Source organism: Trichechus manatus, unplaced genomic scaffold (genome assembly GCF_000243295.1).
Source record: "Trichechus manatus latirostris isolate Lorelei unplaced genomic scaffold, TriManLat1.0 scaffold00222, whole genome shotgun sequence".
Taxonomy (NCBI): domain Eukaryota; kingdom Metazoa; phylum Chordata; class Mammalia; order Sirenia; family Trichechidae; genus Trichechus; species Trichechus manatus.
The window spans coordinates 2,217,806-2,234,183 of NW_004444158.1; the positions used below are offsets into that span (position 1 = coordinate 2,217,806).

Genomic DNA, 16,378 nt, shown 5'->3' on the forward strand with positions numbered 1-16,378 from the left:
TTTTTACTGAGACTTTATGTTTTTCTTCTTTATTTTGATGAGTAGGTTTGTTAACTTTCTTTGTGGTTACCTTGAAATTTACCCTTATCTTCCTAAGTTTGAACCAGTCTATTATTACTTGATATCGCCTTGCTTTCCTCTCCATTAGAAAGTTCTATACCCACATCATTTATTCCCTCCTTTATTGTTGTGACATTGTTGTCATTTGCAGATTAACCTCTCTGGTTCCCTGTTGTAAATCTTTTGGTTTTGAATAGTCCTTGAGAGTTCATTTCCTAGGTTGGTATCTGGCTGGTGCTATCTTGTGTCCTAGATTTCGCCTGACAAATTATTTTTATTAAATAAATTAATACATATAAAGCACATTTAAAAATGCCTGGAAATGAATAAACTATCCATAAAACTCATTATAATTATTATTGGATCAAGTAGTTTTACTGACTTGTCCCTTGTGCTTCCCCCAAAACACAGGTTCTCACCTATTTCCTCCAAAGTATGGTGTATGCCAAACCTTGAATCTCCACTCTGAAAATTCTCAAGATTTCTCTGTAACCTTTTCAGGCTATGTCCACAAAATTCCACTGACTTCCTCATATTTTGTCAATTATTATACCTGCATACAACTAAGTTTCGTAATATATAGTATGTGTTTTCATATCTCTTACTGAGGCTTATGGATATATATATACACACACACATATATACACACATATGTGTATATATATACATATACGTATATGTATATATGTATGTATATGTATCTACCAAGGAGCCCTGGTGGCACAGTGGTTAAGCATTTGGCTGCTAACTGAAAAGGTGGGTGGTTTGAACCCACCAGCCACTCCTTAGGAGAAAGATGTGGTAGTCGGCTTCCATAAAGATTTACATCCTTGGAAACCCTATGGGGCAGTTCTACTGTGTCCTATAGGGTCTTTATGAGTTGCAATTGACTCCATGGCAACAAGTTTTTTGGTTTTCATATATATATATATATATCACAGATATAATTGATATGTATGTATATATAATGAATATATATGTTTTGTTTTTATAATTCTGTGTTTATTTTTCCCTGTTTTTTGATTTTTTCAGTTTTTCTATGGGTATCTCCACTGTGAACTCTTATTTTCTTCCTAGAAACCCACTGGCCTAGTAGAGTATTCTTTCTACAGTCAAGTTTTCAAAGATATCTTAAAGAGAAGTTGCGAGAGAGTTCATTGGTATGTTCGTTAAAAGAAAACTGTGGACTTAAATTGGGTGGAGTCCTGAGGCCTAGAGAGGACACAAAGATTGTCCACCTCTTTATTTACTTTCATTGGGTAGAACCAAGGGGCCATTATTGGAATCAGGGTGATAAGAAAGTACCAGATAAGATCCAGGCTCAATCTTAAACAGAATCCCCAGTCTATTTGGGGCTAGACGTAGAGATGAAGCCTGGTTACAAAGCCACGAAACTGAAGGGAGGAAGTGGAGGAGAAGATTTGAGCACGTGGAACAAATAAAGGCTAGAGTATCTCCTGACAGGATAGTGTGGCTGAGAGCATCTATTCTGGACTCAGACTGCCTGAGTTCACATCCTGACTCGATTACTCAGCTGTAATGTATTTAACTTCTAGTAGACGCATTTAAACAAGGGGCTAGTTGATAGGGCCTGGTTTCTAGAGCCACCTGGTATCCCGACAGCATTGCAGTCTGTAAAACTTAGCTCAGGCCTGAATGATACTTTCCTGTCTCTTCTTCCTCCAGTACTATCTGTTCAAAAGACATATACGTGCAAACCACGTGCATACGTAATTTCTCGTTTGTAAAATGTGAATAATAACATATCTTCCTCATAGGGCTGTGAGGTTTAAACTTGTCAATGTACATAAAGTGCTTATAACAGCACACAGTCGTGCACAATAATTGTTAGTGATTATTGTTATCATTACTCTAGTTGACTACAGCATCTGGTACCCATGTCCACTGAGTGTTTAAGGGTTTCAGGAATATTTAAGAGACAGTAACTATGATTTAACATTTTACTATAATTATGGCCAGTTCTATGCAATGTGAAACAAAAATAAGAGGCATAACCCTTGGGAAGGAGGATATAAAATTATTATTCTGTATAAAATGATGTAATTGTGTATCTAGAAAGCCTAAGAGAATTAATAAGTGTTCAGTGATGAACTGGGTAAGTTACTTAATCTCACTGAAGTTCAGTTTTTTAATCTATAAATTAGAATAATAGTGATACTTACAGCTTTATTGTGAAAATTCAATGGGAAAATACATGTAAAATACACAGCCTGAGGTCTGCTGTATGGCAACTGCTCAGTAGTGTTAGATGCTACAATAATTTTATCACTATTGTTATTTTTATTATGGCAGCTATGAGATAATTTTTTAAAAATCCATACTGTTATGGACTGAATTGTGTTCCCCACAAAGATATGTTGAAGTCTTAACCCTTGGTACCTATGAACATGACCTTGTTTGTAAGTCGGGTCTTTGAAGATGTAATCAGTTAACAAGAGGTTATGCTGGAGAAGGGTGGGTCCTAATCCAGTCTGAGTAGTGTCCTATACAGGACAAGTGACACAGATAATGCACATGCACTGCGGCCAGAACAGGTTCCGGCCGGTGATTCTGACTCACTTTGTACCTCCCAGGGTGTGAGAAGATGGCGGAGCAGGTGCCCAAGTCTTTGCTGTTTGCACGTCTGGGTAACACCTGTCAATCACCCATTGCAGAAGCAGTTTTCAGAAAATGTGTAACTGATCAAAACCTTTTAGACAAGTGAAGGATAGACAGTGCAGCAACATCCACATATGAAATAGGAAACCCTCTTGATTATCGAGGGCAAAATTGCATGAAGAAGCATGGCATTCCTGTGAATCCCATTGCCCAGCAGTTTACCAAGAAGACTTTACACATTTGATTATACACCGTGTATGGATGAAAGCAATCGGAGAGATTTGAATAGAAAAGTTCAATTAAAAATGGCAAACCTAAAACTGAACTACTTAGAAGCTATGATCCACAAAAACAACTTATTATTGAAGATCCCTATTATGGGAATAACTCTGATTTTAAGACTGTGTGCCAGCAGTGTGTTAGGTGCTGCAAAGCATTTTTGGAGAAGGCACGCTAAAGCTGCATCCATTCATTGCCGGAGTCCACCTGTGATGAACACCTTCACAGTGATTGATGCTCTGCATTTTTCCATCGGTGGATGTGTTGAAGTGTAATAATGCCCCACAGCTCAAGGCTGCTACTGATTCTTAGTTGACTTACTGTTTCTTACCTTTAAAATAATTGTAGATGGGAATCAGTTGTGATTGGCAGAAGAATAAATAAAAATCTTTGAGTCAGACAGTTTATGGGATACATTAAATGTTGTTAAATTAGTTGAACCTCCCACTCTGCCCTCATTACAAACAAAATAGTAGAACAACAGAACAGAAAATTTTGTGTGTGTTTTGTAGCACAGTCATTTTCCAGTGTTTGGCAGGTACTAATCTAAGTACTACCATCACTCTGATTTGCTTAATTTTGATGTTAATAAATAATGAAACAAAACATCACTTTAAGGCCCAGGTCAACATCTGAGCCCACTGAGACTTTTAAATAGCCCAATTTACCCCTCCAGTGAGCTGACATGGATAGGTTAATGAAGGCCATGTGTCTTCTACTTACCTACACTACCTCTCATCTTTTTACCCCAGGCCTTTTATTGAATAACAGTCCCAGCCGTAAGAGCTCAAAGTCTAGATCAGACAGTTTTAATTTACACACACTCATAGTACACACTTGTATGTTAAAAAGAATAGGAAAAGATTTATGAAGTTAATCTTTAACATCTTTGACACATCTTAATTTTTGTCTTGTTTATTTCATAAGGAAGTCATATTTGCTCGTATTTGAACCACTTTGCCTCTGAAGTTTAATTGTATCAAAAGGACACTGTATGCTGTTTAATCTTATGGTCAGTTTGATGAACATGTCTTTTTTTTATGTGCACATATAACCCAAATGTCAAATATACATTGGCTTAGGTGGGAAAAATAATTTAAAAAGCTGGAAGAAGAGAGTCTTATTATGTTCAAGTTCTTAAATATTGATAAGTTAATAAGTATTCTTTCATTAGTGTTTAATAAATTTATAGGAGAATATAGGTAATTTCTGTGTACTCTGAGGTAACTGTAATCTCAAATTTATCTGAGTACATATCAGAAAAGATTATTTTCAGAATAAACTGGAGACTATAAAAATATAACTGAGATTAAAAAAAAAAAGACAAGTGACTCAGAGAGACAGAGGGCAGATAGCCATACGAAGATGGTGCTATGCTACAGCTGTGAGCAGAGAACACCTGCGGGACTGGGAGACTCCAGAAAGACTCTCTCATGGAGCCTTCAGAGAGAACATAGCCCTGCTGACACCCTCAATTTGGATTACTAATCTCCAGAACTATGAGAGAGTTCATTTCAGTTCTTGTAAACTAACTGTTCGTGGTACTTTGTACAGCAGTCCCAGGAAATTAATGTAAGTGGTTTTTTTTTTTGTATATCATCAATAAACAGCTAAAACATGATGGAAGAAAAAAAGTCTCAGTATCGTAGGAAAAAAAAATTCTTAAGAATAATATCAATAAAAACATACTAGATTCTATGAAGAAAACTCCTGAATCTACTCAAAGAAAAATAACAACCTGAATAAGCAAACTGAACTGCCAACTTCCTGAATGAGAAGGCTCAGATTTAACAACATTCCAGTCAAATTCCAACTCAGTTTTTTGGGGGAAGAACTTTACCTAATAATTCTAAACCAATTTCTTTTGAATAATGAGTGGCAAATGAAATAACCTTTGGGTGGTGGTTAGCAAACTTTCTTTCCACAGGGCCAGGTCAAGAAGAACAAAAATGTTCACAAGTCACATTTTCCTCCTTCAAAATCCAAGTAGTTTTTTTTGATTCCATGAAAAAAAATCTTACTTTTTCTACTCTATTCAGTAAAAGAATGCCAATGAGAAGATGACCATTCATCTTTTTCAGCACACTGTTAGTTCTGGGGGTATCTGAGAATTAGCTATCTTTTATCCCCTACATTTCTGACTTCAAGAAGGGACATTCACTGCAATATCTGATTTCATATTTGGAAACACCTTGTGAGGTAAGTTTTATTATTACCAGCTCTGCTCTATAGAGGAAAAAACTGAGACTTAAGCAAGGAAAATTGCCAAGGTCACAGAATAAGTCAATATCAAAGGGCAGAATTAGCTTATCCCACTCCATGTAACATTTCCTGAGAGTCTTTAAACCAGTTGCCTTCTGGCTCATGGTGATCCCACATTTGTCAGAGTAGAACTATGCCCCATAGGGTTTTCAACGGTTAATTTTTTGGAAGCAGATCACCAGGCCTTTCTTCTGAGGCACCTCTGGGTGGACTTGAACCCCCAACCTTTCAATTAGCAGCTGATCGGGTTAACTGTTTGCACCACCCAGGGACTCCTGGGAATTTTTAAGGAGTCAGATTTGGGGCCAGGTGCTGGGGATGCAAGGATAAGTAGGATAAGGGCACATCCTTCTCCAGCCTGATCTCCTTCATGGCTAGGGACACCTCTCTGCTTCTGCTGGCCACCGCAGGCAAGCCACACACAACCCGGAGCAAGCGCTGGCACCTCTAAATCGCGGAGCTGCTATAACTGCAGCTGCACCTCAGGCTCTGAGAAGGCCAGTGTCATCCACCAGCCTCTTGTCTTTGCCCTGCTGAGGCCAATCATTGTTGCCCTAGAGGCTTCTTTCTCTCCTTGAAACAGATATGTTTTTGAAAGATTCCTAACTATGTTTCCTTATAATAAGCTGGTTTCTGTTTCCTGAACTCTTTCCATCCTCGGATGAGGGCAGGAATCACCTCAGAAGAAGAAGGATATGATAAGGGAAATGTTCTTTCAGACAGGAAAGTAGGGGCAAGGCCTCCCCTTCTAGCTAGAGACACCGTGGGTGGAAGAAAGGGGCCAAAGGAAGGAGCATAGATAGTTACTCGTGTTCCCATCTTCTCTTTTTGGATTGAAACAAGGTTACACAGCTTGGTTGGGGCAGAAGAAAATAGACTATGGTCTCTCAAGCTGCCGTTGATCCCCAAGAAGTGTCCCCAGACCTGGAAGCTCCTGCAGGTCTCATGGACTTGGGAAGACACAGAGGTGGGTGACTTCAGAACCAGGGGACTTAAGAGTCCCAAGGGGATAAGAGGTGAGAGGCCTTGACAGCAGAGGTGGGGGTGGACCCTCTGGGAAGGCCCGGGTGAGGGGTATGGCATAGGCTCACAGACCCAGTCAACCAGGGCACTGGCCAAGCCATAAATTACTCCAGCAGCAAATGTCACCCTGAATGCCAGCAGGGCAAGCAGCAACTAAGTGGACATGGGACATTGCCTCAGAGGCAGGGAGGCCTGGGAGGCCTGGCCCCACCCAAAGAGTTTTTCACCCCATAGCCAGCCTAAGGATATAGTAGGTCCTGCCCTGTTCTTTCAGAACCAGGAAGAGAAGGAAGAAAGATTAAATTTAACAGATAGTGTATTTTATCTAAAGCCATTTACTCATCCAGATAAAGATTTTTATCAACCCTAATGGGAAGTGGATGGAAACCTTGGTGGCATAGTGATTAAGAGCTACGGCTGCTAACCAAAAAGTTGACAGTTTGAATCCACCAGGCACTCCTTGGAAAACCTACAGGGATGCTACGAGTCAGAATTGACTCGACGGCAATGGATTTGGTTTTCGGTTTTGGTAATGGGAAATTGAGCTTTGAATGGATCAAATGTTTAAACTGAAGCAGGCCTGTATAAAGGGAAAGAAATGGAAATAGTGTAAACCAAACCAAATCCGCTGCTGTGGAGTTGACACTGACTCACACAGACCCTACAGGGCAGAGTAGAACTGCCCCATAGGGTTTCCAAGGCTGCAGTCTTTACAGAAGCAGACATCTTTCTCCCTCAGAGCAGCTGGTGAGTTTGAACTGCCGACCTTTTGGTTAGCAGCCAAGCATTTAACCACTGACCCACCAGGGCTCCTTAGAAATAATGCAAAGAGACTAAATCTAGCTTTCCCCTGCTACCTGGGAGGTGAACAGTGTAGGTATGGGAGGGGCAGGTGTGGTTTGTAAACAAACGATCACAGGAAAAATAAACTCCAAATTCTTTGCACGTTTGAGTTGTAGTATAAATAATCTTATGACCTCGGTGTCTCCTATTTCCTCTGTGTTGTATGAACTGAAAAACTGCATTTAAGTGTAGAGGCCCTTGGGAGCTGGGGTGCACACATAGCCCATGGATTTCACAATACTTATCACTGTCTTCAGGAGCCCTAATGGCACAACAGTTAAGCACTTAGCTGCTAACTGAAAGGTTGGCAGTTCAAACCCACCAAGCAGCAACACAGGAGAAAGACCTGGTGATCAGCTTCCATACAGATTACAGCCTAGAAAATCCTGTGGGGCAGTTCTCTGTCACATGGGGTCACTATGCATCAAAATCAACTGGATGGTGCCTAACAACAACATCACTGTCTTAGGTCCCTGGTGGCACAAATGGTTTGTACTCAGCTGCTAACCAAAAGGTTGGCAATTCACACTCATCCATTGGTGCCAAGGAAGAAGGGCCTAGTGATCTGCTTTCATAAATATGACAGCCAAGAAAACCCTATGGAGCTCAGTTCTACTCTATAACACATGGGGTCACAGGGTCACTGTGAGTCGGGATCGACTCGATGGCAACAGTTTGGTTGTTCGGTATTATTACTGCCTTTAAGAAATTAATTACAGCAAAAATAATAACAGTTACCACAGGAGTTACTATACACTTCATTTGTCTATTCAATTTAATACAGACTGGGGTGGAGAAGTGTTCAAGGGGAAAAAAGTTATCCCCACACGATATCAATTGTTCACAGCTTTTCTGGTCAGTCTATAAAAATATGTCTGTGTAGTCCTCTATCAATATTTAACCAACTTAAATTAATAGTTCTGAGACTGTGCTCTTCTCTGTTCAAGGAAATGATCCTTTGTATTTTTATAATAATTCAGAACTTACCCTTTTTATCTGATTCATGTGTGACACAGGCAAAGAAGATACCTCATCTCTATTTTACCAGAGGAAGCTGAGTCCAAATAATACTGTGACTTGTCCAGGGCTGTAGAGCTATCGGATAGAAAAAGATAAATAAATAATGATCAAACCCAGAGCTTCTGAGTCCTAGCCCAATGTTCATTTCACAACACTAGTTATTTTCAAGTCTTTATTACTGGAAACTTCTTCCCCTCAAATAAAATGTGTCACAGAGCCTTGGCATATAAGACAGTATAAGATGGCTATTCTGGGGTTGAGGTGGAATCCAGAGACCTGGCCGCTCCCTCCCACACCCTGGGTGCCTCCGTGAAGGTGTCTCTGCAGAACCCCAGGGCTTTGCAGAAAACAATCTGAAACCTGTGGCCACACCACGCTGCTCCGGAGCCACTTTAGCCTCCCCCACTTCCAGACGTAATTACTTGGTGCTTAGAGCAGAGAACCTGACATCAACTTCAGGAACAAGTAATTTTGGGCACAGAGTAAATCAAGAAATGGCAGTGTATGGTAAGAGGAAACCGCCAGTTAAATTTCAAGACATAGACGCGGTTTAATTTATCGTCTTCCAGTATACTGTCATTATTGTCTGGACAAGGGCTTGGGGCCAATTGATTGCTTAAATATTCTGACTTTCCATGATGTAGCCATGCTGCTGCCCAGTCAGAACTGAGAGGTTAATGAGGAGGATTCTCCTGGTGAAAGCATCCATTACCCCATTCGGTCTGGAAGCTCTCCATCTGAATGAGAAAGCAGGCCAGTCCAGAGAGGGAATTCCACAGAAGGTGACAGCAGCAAGATTGCTTAGAGCTGGTCCCCATTCACACACCTCCATGCAGCTGTCCAGAGGATTATGCCATTGAGAGGAGGACCTTTTGTTAGAAGCCTGGTTCCAAGCCAACCATTTTTAAAGTTGCCTGCTCAAGACAGGTCCCACCGAGGCTGTGCAAACACTCTGGTGACCCCCTCCTGGACACAACGGGGCCTTGCAAAGGAGCTCTCTCCGAGTGGGAGGACTCGGTCCAGCCTTGTGACACCCCCTCTGAAAACATAATTTTAAAATGTTTCATCATAGGAATATGTGCCCTGGGTTAAAAAATGCTAATCAAATACTACAGAAGGGCTAATAGTGAAAAACAATAGCTCCCCTCCCACAGCTCACACCCCAGCCTGGTCCCCAGAGGGAAAATTGTTTTTAACTATTTTGATTATTTCTGATTTTATTCTTATGATGATTGATTCGTGTCCTTAAATAATATACCAACACTACTATTTCTTGACATATGATTTTCTGCAATTATCTGTTGACCTTCTACTATGAAAAGCAAAGATTTAGCTCACTTCTACCACCCGTCTTCCCCAGCCCCTTATCCCAAGACAGCTATATTCTTTCTATGAGTTCCTCTCTTGGCTACATTTATAACTTTAAATTAGCACCTTTATTTCTTGTTATGTCAGCTATTTCTTTCACCTCTTTTTTTCAATTTCCATTACTCAGTCTGTCATCCGTACCTTCACATTATCAGTGGCTTTGACCTGTAAGAAAATCTTTATGTTGATTGTAGAAGTTAAAATCAATTAACTGTGTTATTATAATGGTAGAACATGCTATTGGTTGCCTATCCAGCATCTATTCTACCTACCACCTAACAGAACCCCCATTTTTTTCAGGTATCTACCCTCCTCCACCACCCTCTGTTAGTTTATTGTAGTCTGGGGGTTTTGTGTTGCTATGATGGAAGCTATGCCATTGGTGTTTCAAATACCAGCAGAGTCACCCATGGTGGAGAGATTTCAGTGGAGTTTCCAAACAAAGACAGACTAGGAAGAAAGGCCTAGTGATCTCCTTCCAAAAATTAACCAACAAAAACTTCATAGATCACAATTTTGTCTGATGAGAATATTGTCCGATATAGTGCTGGAAGATGAGCTCCCCCTCCGCCACTGAAAGGCACTACACAGTGGCCACAACAATGCACTCAAACATGCCAGTGATTATGAAGATGGTGCAGAACCGAGCAATGTTTCCTTCTGTTATACGAATGGTCACACTGAGTCGGAGCTGACCGGAAGGCAGCTAACAACAACCACAACCTGCCTCCAAGTGGCTGTAAATTTTAGGGGGAGGTCAGTTCCATCCTCAGCCACAAGGAATGGACCCAGCATGGGCTAAGTCAGTGTTTCTCAAACTTGAGCGGGCATCAGAATGACCTGGAAAGCTTGGTAAAACACAGATACTGGACTATACCCACAGATATTCTAACTCAGTGGGTCCAAGTTGAGGCTCCAAATTTGCATTTCCAACAAGCTTCCAGGTGATGCTGATGCTGCTAGTCTGGAGCCATACTTTGAGAACCACTGGTCTAAGGCAAGCATGGCCATTGCAGCCACTAGGATATTGCTTTGTCTGCATTAGTAATGACCAGAATAAACTGACAGATGTTCATTTCTCTGTCGCATCAAATTCCAATCAAGTAGACAGTGTAACAGGATACGATGATTCAGCTTCCTGAGACTGTCTGGGGCCCCAGGATTCTTCTACCTGTTGCTCTGTCATTCCATTGGGAATTGCCCTCATCCTTACATTTGAAGCTGACCCACTACCACCAAACTTCCATGCTAGCCAGAAGGAGGGAAATGAGGCAGCAGAGAGCACACAACTTCTTTTTACAGAATAATCCAGAAGCTGCCCACATCAGTTCCACTTACATTCTATTGGCCAGAACTGGGTCACATGGCTACACCTACATGTCAGGGAGGCTGAGAAAGGCAGCTTCTAGCTTGGTGATTATGTGCCCAGAAAAAATTCAAGAGATTGTATTACAGAATGGAAGGAGGAGGAAAATGAATATGGAAGGCAGTTAACAATCTCGGCTGCAGTGGCTAATTTCCCCTCGCTAGCAATTGTTTAAACCTGGGTATGTGACACAGTTTTAGCCACTGAGGCGTGAGAGGATGTCTGCTGGAGGCTTCTGGGAAACGTTTCCTCCCTCCAAAGAGACACAGCATCTTCTTCTAGATTCTGCCATGCTCGATGTGAACCCAAAAGAGCTGTGGTCATCTTGCTGCTGTAAGGGGAGCCAGTCTCTGGATAAAGCCCATAAAGTGAAAGTGGCGAGAGAAAGATGGGAAGAACCTGTGAGCAGGCTGAAGAACCAGTCACCCCAGAGGCCTCCCTCCCTCCAGAGCCTTTGCTATCTCAGATAATGTATTTCCTTAGTGTTTACGCCCTATTGAGTTGGTTTTCCTGTTGCCTGAAGTCAAATCATCCTAACTAATAAGGTGGCTTTCTAATTGTCTTTTTTCTTTCTTTCTTTTTTGCATTGTCGGCCTCCTTAGGTAATCGTCTGCACTACCTGGGGACTCCCTCAAAGTTAGTATCAAAATTTTAAAAAATAGCCAAAATACTCATCCCCTTCCCTTTTCCCTCCAGATAACTTCCTCATGGAGCCTCTGTTGCTGGCTATCTGGGTTAGCTGCACAGCTGACATCATGGGACTTCTTTTAATTACTTACCTTGGTTGAATCTACTGTTTCCTAAATCTCAGTGTCTTTTCCCTGGGTTACTCCTTTGTTTTGCTGAGACCTATTGTCAAGTAACTTCCTAAGAAAAGATATGTAGGAAGTAAATGACCACCACCCATCTGTCTATAATAGCTTGGGTGTTGCCGTGATGCTGGAAGCTATGCCACTGGTATTTCAAATACTAGCAGTGTTTCAGATTCCCAAGGCAGACAGTTTTCAGTGGAGCTTCCAGACTAAAACAGACTAGGAAGAAAGGCCTGGCAATATACTTCCAAAAATTAGCCAATGAGAATTTTATGGATCACGACAGAACACTGTCCAACTCGTTTACTTTGGACACTTCATCAGGAGAGATCAGTTGCTGGAGGAGGACATCATGTTTGGTGAAATAGAGGGGCAGTGAGGGTGAGAGATAGACCCTAGGTGAGAAGGATTGGCACAATAGCGGCAACAATGAACTTGAACAGATTGGTGATCATGAGAATGACGAAGGACTGGGTAGCATTTTGTTTTCTTGTACATGGGGTTGCCATGAGTTGAAGCCAACTCAATGGCTGCTATCTATCTGTCTGTCTGTCTATCTATCTATCTATCCATCCATGTATACATCTATCCATCCATTTATCTATCATGTCTGAGTCCTTTCGTGTTGTGTCCTGTGGTCAGATTGGCTTCCTTCTCAGGTATAATTTCTCTGCACATACTTCAGGCTGGAATTTCCTCCACTATATTTCTCTAGTTCCCACTTCTTCATCCTGCTCTGTCTTCCAGAAATGTATTGAAATACTTAGATCACCAACAACCCCTTCCCGTTCTCTTAATTGCCCTTTGATTATGCCTTTTAAAATTCTTTCCTATCATTTTAATGGGGTCTCTGGAGGAAGAACCCATAATATGTCAGTTCGCCATCTTGAACTAGAAGTTTTATCCCCTTTAAATAAGACTAATAAATAATTTAGGCTTTGAAACTGAGACATTAGGTTAGATACTTCACTTTTTAGTACTCTCTGAAAGATGTCATCTTACTATTTATCAAAATATTTTTCCTAGCACATTCAATATATAATTAGATGAACAAACTTCGTATGTACCTGGAAATTTCCTCCCATCACATACATCTATTGTGTGGGGTATGCCCTTTCTGTGTGAACTTTAAACTACATTTGGGGAACTCAGAGTTTCTATGACCTAATGAACTAGAGCATATAAAGGAGGATGTTGTCTATTTTCCATTAATTATAAATAATTCCTTTCTTATCACTACTGCCAAAACTGTGACTGAACATCTAGGTTAATATAAGTTTAGATTTCCAGGAGTATTTTAAAAAAACGATTGAAAAGAAAGGAAAGAACTCTTACTTGCCATGCAGAGATGAAATAAACATAAGAAAACACCCACGCCAACAAATGAAATGGAAACAGTATGTAAAAAATAATTTAAAAATGACTGACTATTGATTGATCACCTAAATGAGCTCATCTGTAAGGGATGCAAATTTATGTTTCTTGAGAACCTGCTATGTGCCTGATTAAAAACAAAAAAAAACAAGCACTTTGCTCTTGATTCTGACTCATAGTGAGACTATAGGACAGAGTAGAACTGCCCTGTAGCGTTTCCAAGGTGGTACTATTTACAGAAGCAGACTGCCCCATCTTTCTCCTGTGGAGCACCCAGCGAGTTTGAACCACCAACCTTTGGTTAGCAGCCGAGGACTTTAACCACTGTGCCATCAGGGCTCCTACGTGCCTCATAACTTTCATTAATTTGATAATCAGTGCCCTCAACAATCTTGTGAAAAACTTATCTCTATTATATTGATGAGGAAATAGGCTAGATTAATTAACTTGTGTAGAGTAACACAGAAAGTAGTTAGCTGGGCCAGGGTTAATTCCCACTTCCACTGGGCCCCAACGTTTGAGCCATTTGTACTACTTCGTCATCCCGCAAGAGAGGTGGGTGACTTTGCTCCCATCTTAATTGAGTTTCCTTCTCTACAAGGGCTCTATTTCAACTAGTTCCTGGTGAACAAAAGTATTATTAGCTAAAAATTCTCAAAATTTGCTTGCATAAATACCTACACTGTATTGTAAAAAGAGGGTAAGATTCCTTTTGAAGGAAACCTGATTTTTTCATCTTAAAACTACATTAGAATCATATCATTGAAACATTTCACTTCAAAGAATGATTTTTATTGAGTTGTATTTTTGCAAACATTAAAATATGACCAGGAGTTGTTATAACCTTAGAAGTAGTAGAACTACACTCTTTCCTCAAAAACATGGTCTCACAGAAAACGAGTACTACTAAGAAATGCATTGTGATGAAAATTAGCTGTTTTTAGAAAGTGAAGATTACCTTCAGAATACTGCTGTTTTTTTGTAGATTCTGAGGTAATGATTAAAATAAGTCTGGAGTTCATCCCAATGCCCAGTTAGCCAAATGTAATAATTGTCACTTAAATATTTACACTGCTACTGTTTCTTTGCTGATGGTTCTTCCAGAAGCATCTATCTGCCCACTGTGACTAGATGCACCTACTGTGTACTAATGTTTTATTACTTTTAATAGACAGTTGTTGTTAGGTGCCATCGAGTTGGTTCCGACTCATAGCGATCCTATGTACAACAGAACGAAACACTGCCCGGTCCCAAGCCATTCTCACAATCGTTGCTCTGTTTGAGCTCATTGTTGCAGCCACTGTGTCAATCCGTCTCATTGAGGAGCTTCCTGTTTTTCCCTGACCCTCTACTTTACCAAGCATAATATCCTTCTCCAAGGACTGGGCCCCTCCTGATAACATGTTCAAAGTACATGAGACAAAGTCTTGCCATCCTCCCTTCTAAGGAGCATTTTGGCTGTACTTCTTCCAAGACAGATTTGTTTGTTCTTCTGGAAGTCCATGGTATATTCAGTATTCTTCAACACTGTAATTCAAATGTATCAATTCTTCCTTAGTCTTCCTTATTCATTGTCCAGCTTTCACATGCATATGAGGTGATTGAAAATACCATGGATTGGGTCAGACACACCTTAGTCCTCAAGGTGATATCTTAACTTTTTAACATTTTAAAGAAGTCTTTCACAGCAGATTTGCCCAGTGCAATGTATCCTTTGATTTCTTGATTGCTGCTTCCATGGATGTTGATTGTGGATCCAAGTAGAATGAAATCCTTGACAACTTCAATATTTTCTCTGTTTATCATGATGTTGCTTATGGGTCCAGTTGTGAGGGTTTTTGTTTTCTTTATGTTAAAATGTAATCCAAAGCAAAGGCTGTAATCTTTGACCTTCATCAGTAAGTGCTTCAAGTCCTCTACGTTTTCAGTAAGCAAGGTTGTGTCATCTGCATATCGCATGTTGTTAATGAGTCTACCTCCAATTCTGATGCCATGTTCTTCTTCATATGGTCCAGCTTCTTGGAATATTTGCTTAGCATACAGATTGAATAAGTATGGTGAAAGGATACAACTCTGACGCATACCATTCCTGACTTTATACCACGCAATATCCCCTTGTTCTATTTGAACGACTGCCTCTTGATCTATACACAGGTTCTGCATGAGCACAGTTAAGTGTTCTGGAATTCCCATTATTTACAATGTTATCCGTAATTTGTTATGATCCACACAGTTGAATGCTTTTGCATAGTCAATAAAACACAGGTAAACATCTTTCTGGTATTCTCTGCTTTCAGCCAAGATCCATCTGACATCAGCAATGATATCCCTAGTTCCATGTCCTCTTCTGAATTAGGCTTGAATTTTTGGCAATTCCCTGTCGATGTACTGCTGCAACCATTTTTGAATGATCTTCAGCAAAATTTTACTTGTGTGTGATATTAATGATATTGTTCAATAATTTCTCATTCTTTTGGATCACCTTTCTTTGGAATGGGCACAAATATGGATCTCTTCCAGTCTGTTGGCCAGGTAGCTCTCTTCCAAATTTCTTGCCATAGTTGACCGAGCACCTCCAGTGCTGCATCCGTTTGTTGAAACATCTCAGTTGGTATTCCATCAATTCCTGGACTCTTGTTTTTCGCCAGTGTCTTCAGTGCAGCTTAGACAGGTTCCTTCAATACCATCAGTTCTTGATCATATGCTACCTTCTGAAATGGCTGGACGTCAACCAATTCTTTTTGGAACGGTGACTCTGTATTCCTTTCGTTTTCTTTTGATGCTTCCTGTGTCATTCAGTATTTTGCCCACAGAATCCTTCAATATTGCAACCTGAGGCTTGAATTTTTTTTTTAATCGTACTTTAGATGAAAGTTTACAGAACAAACTTCTCGTTAAACAATTAAGGCACATATTGTTTTGTGACATTGGTTATCAACACCATGACATGTCAACACTCTCCCTTCTCAACCTTGGGCTCCCTATTACCAACTTTCCTGTCCCCTTCTGCCTTCTAGTCTTGCCCCCTCCTGCCTTGTAGTCTTGCCCCTTGGCTGGTGTGCCCATTTAGTCTCATTTTGTTTTATGGGCCTGTCTAATCTTTGGCTGAACGGTGAACCTCAGGAGTGACTTTAGTACTGAGTTAAGAGGGTATCTGGGTGCCATACTATTGGGGTTTCTCCAGTCTCGGTCAGGCCAGTAAGTCTGGTCTTCTTTTGTGAGTTAGAATTTTGTTCTACGTTTTTCTCCAGCTCTGTCCGGGACCTTCTATTGTGGTCCTTATCAGAGCAGTCAGTGGTGGTAGCCAGGCACCATCTAGTTGTGCTGGACTCAGGCTGGTGGAGGCTATGGT

At 40.6% G+C, this 16,378-nt stretch overlaps 1 long non-coding RNA gene and 1 pseudogene across 1 annotated transcript in view; both read left to right on the forward strand.

Annotated features, from left to right (window-relative positions):
- LOC111822873 (uncharacterized) overlaps positions 1-16,378 on the forward strand; it is a 79,007-nt gene that overhangs the window by 52,294 nt on the left and 10,335 nt on the right. The gene's annotated exons all lie outside the window — the stretch shown is intronic.
- LOC111822872 (low molecular weight phosphotyrosine protein phosphatase pseudogene) lies at positions 1,065-4,148 on the forward strand (annotated as a pseudogene).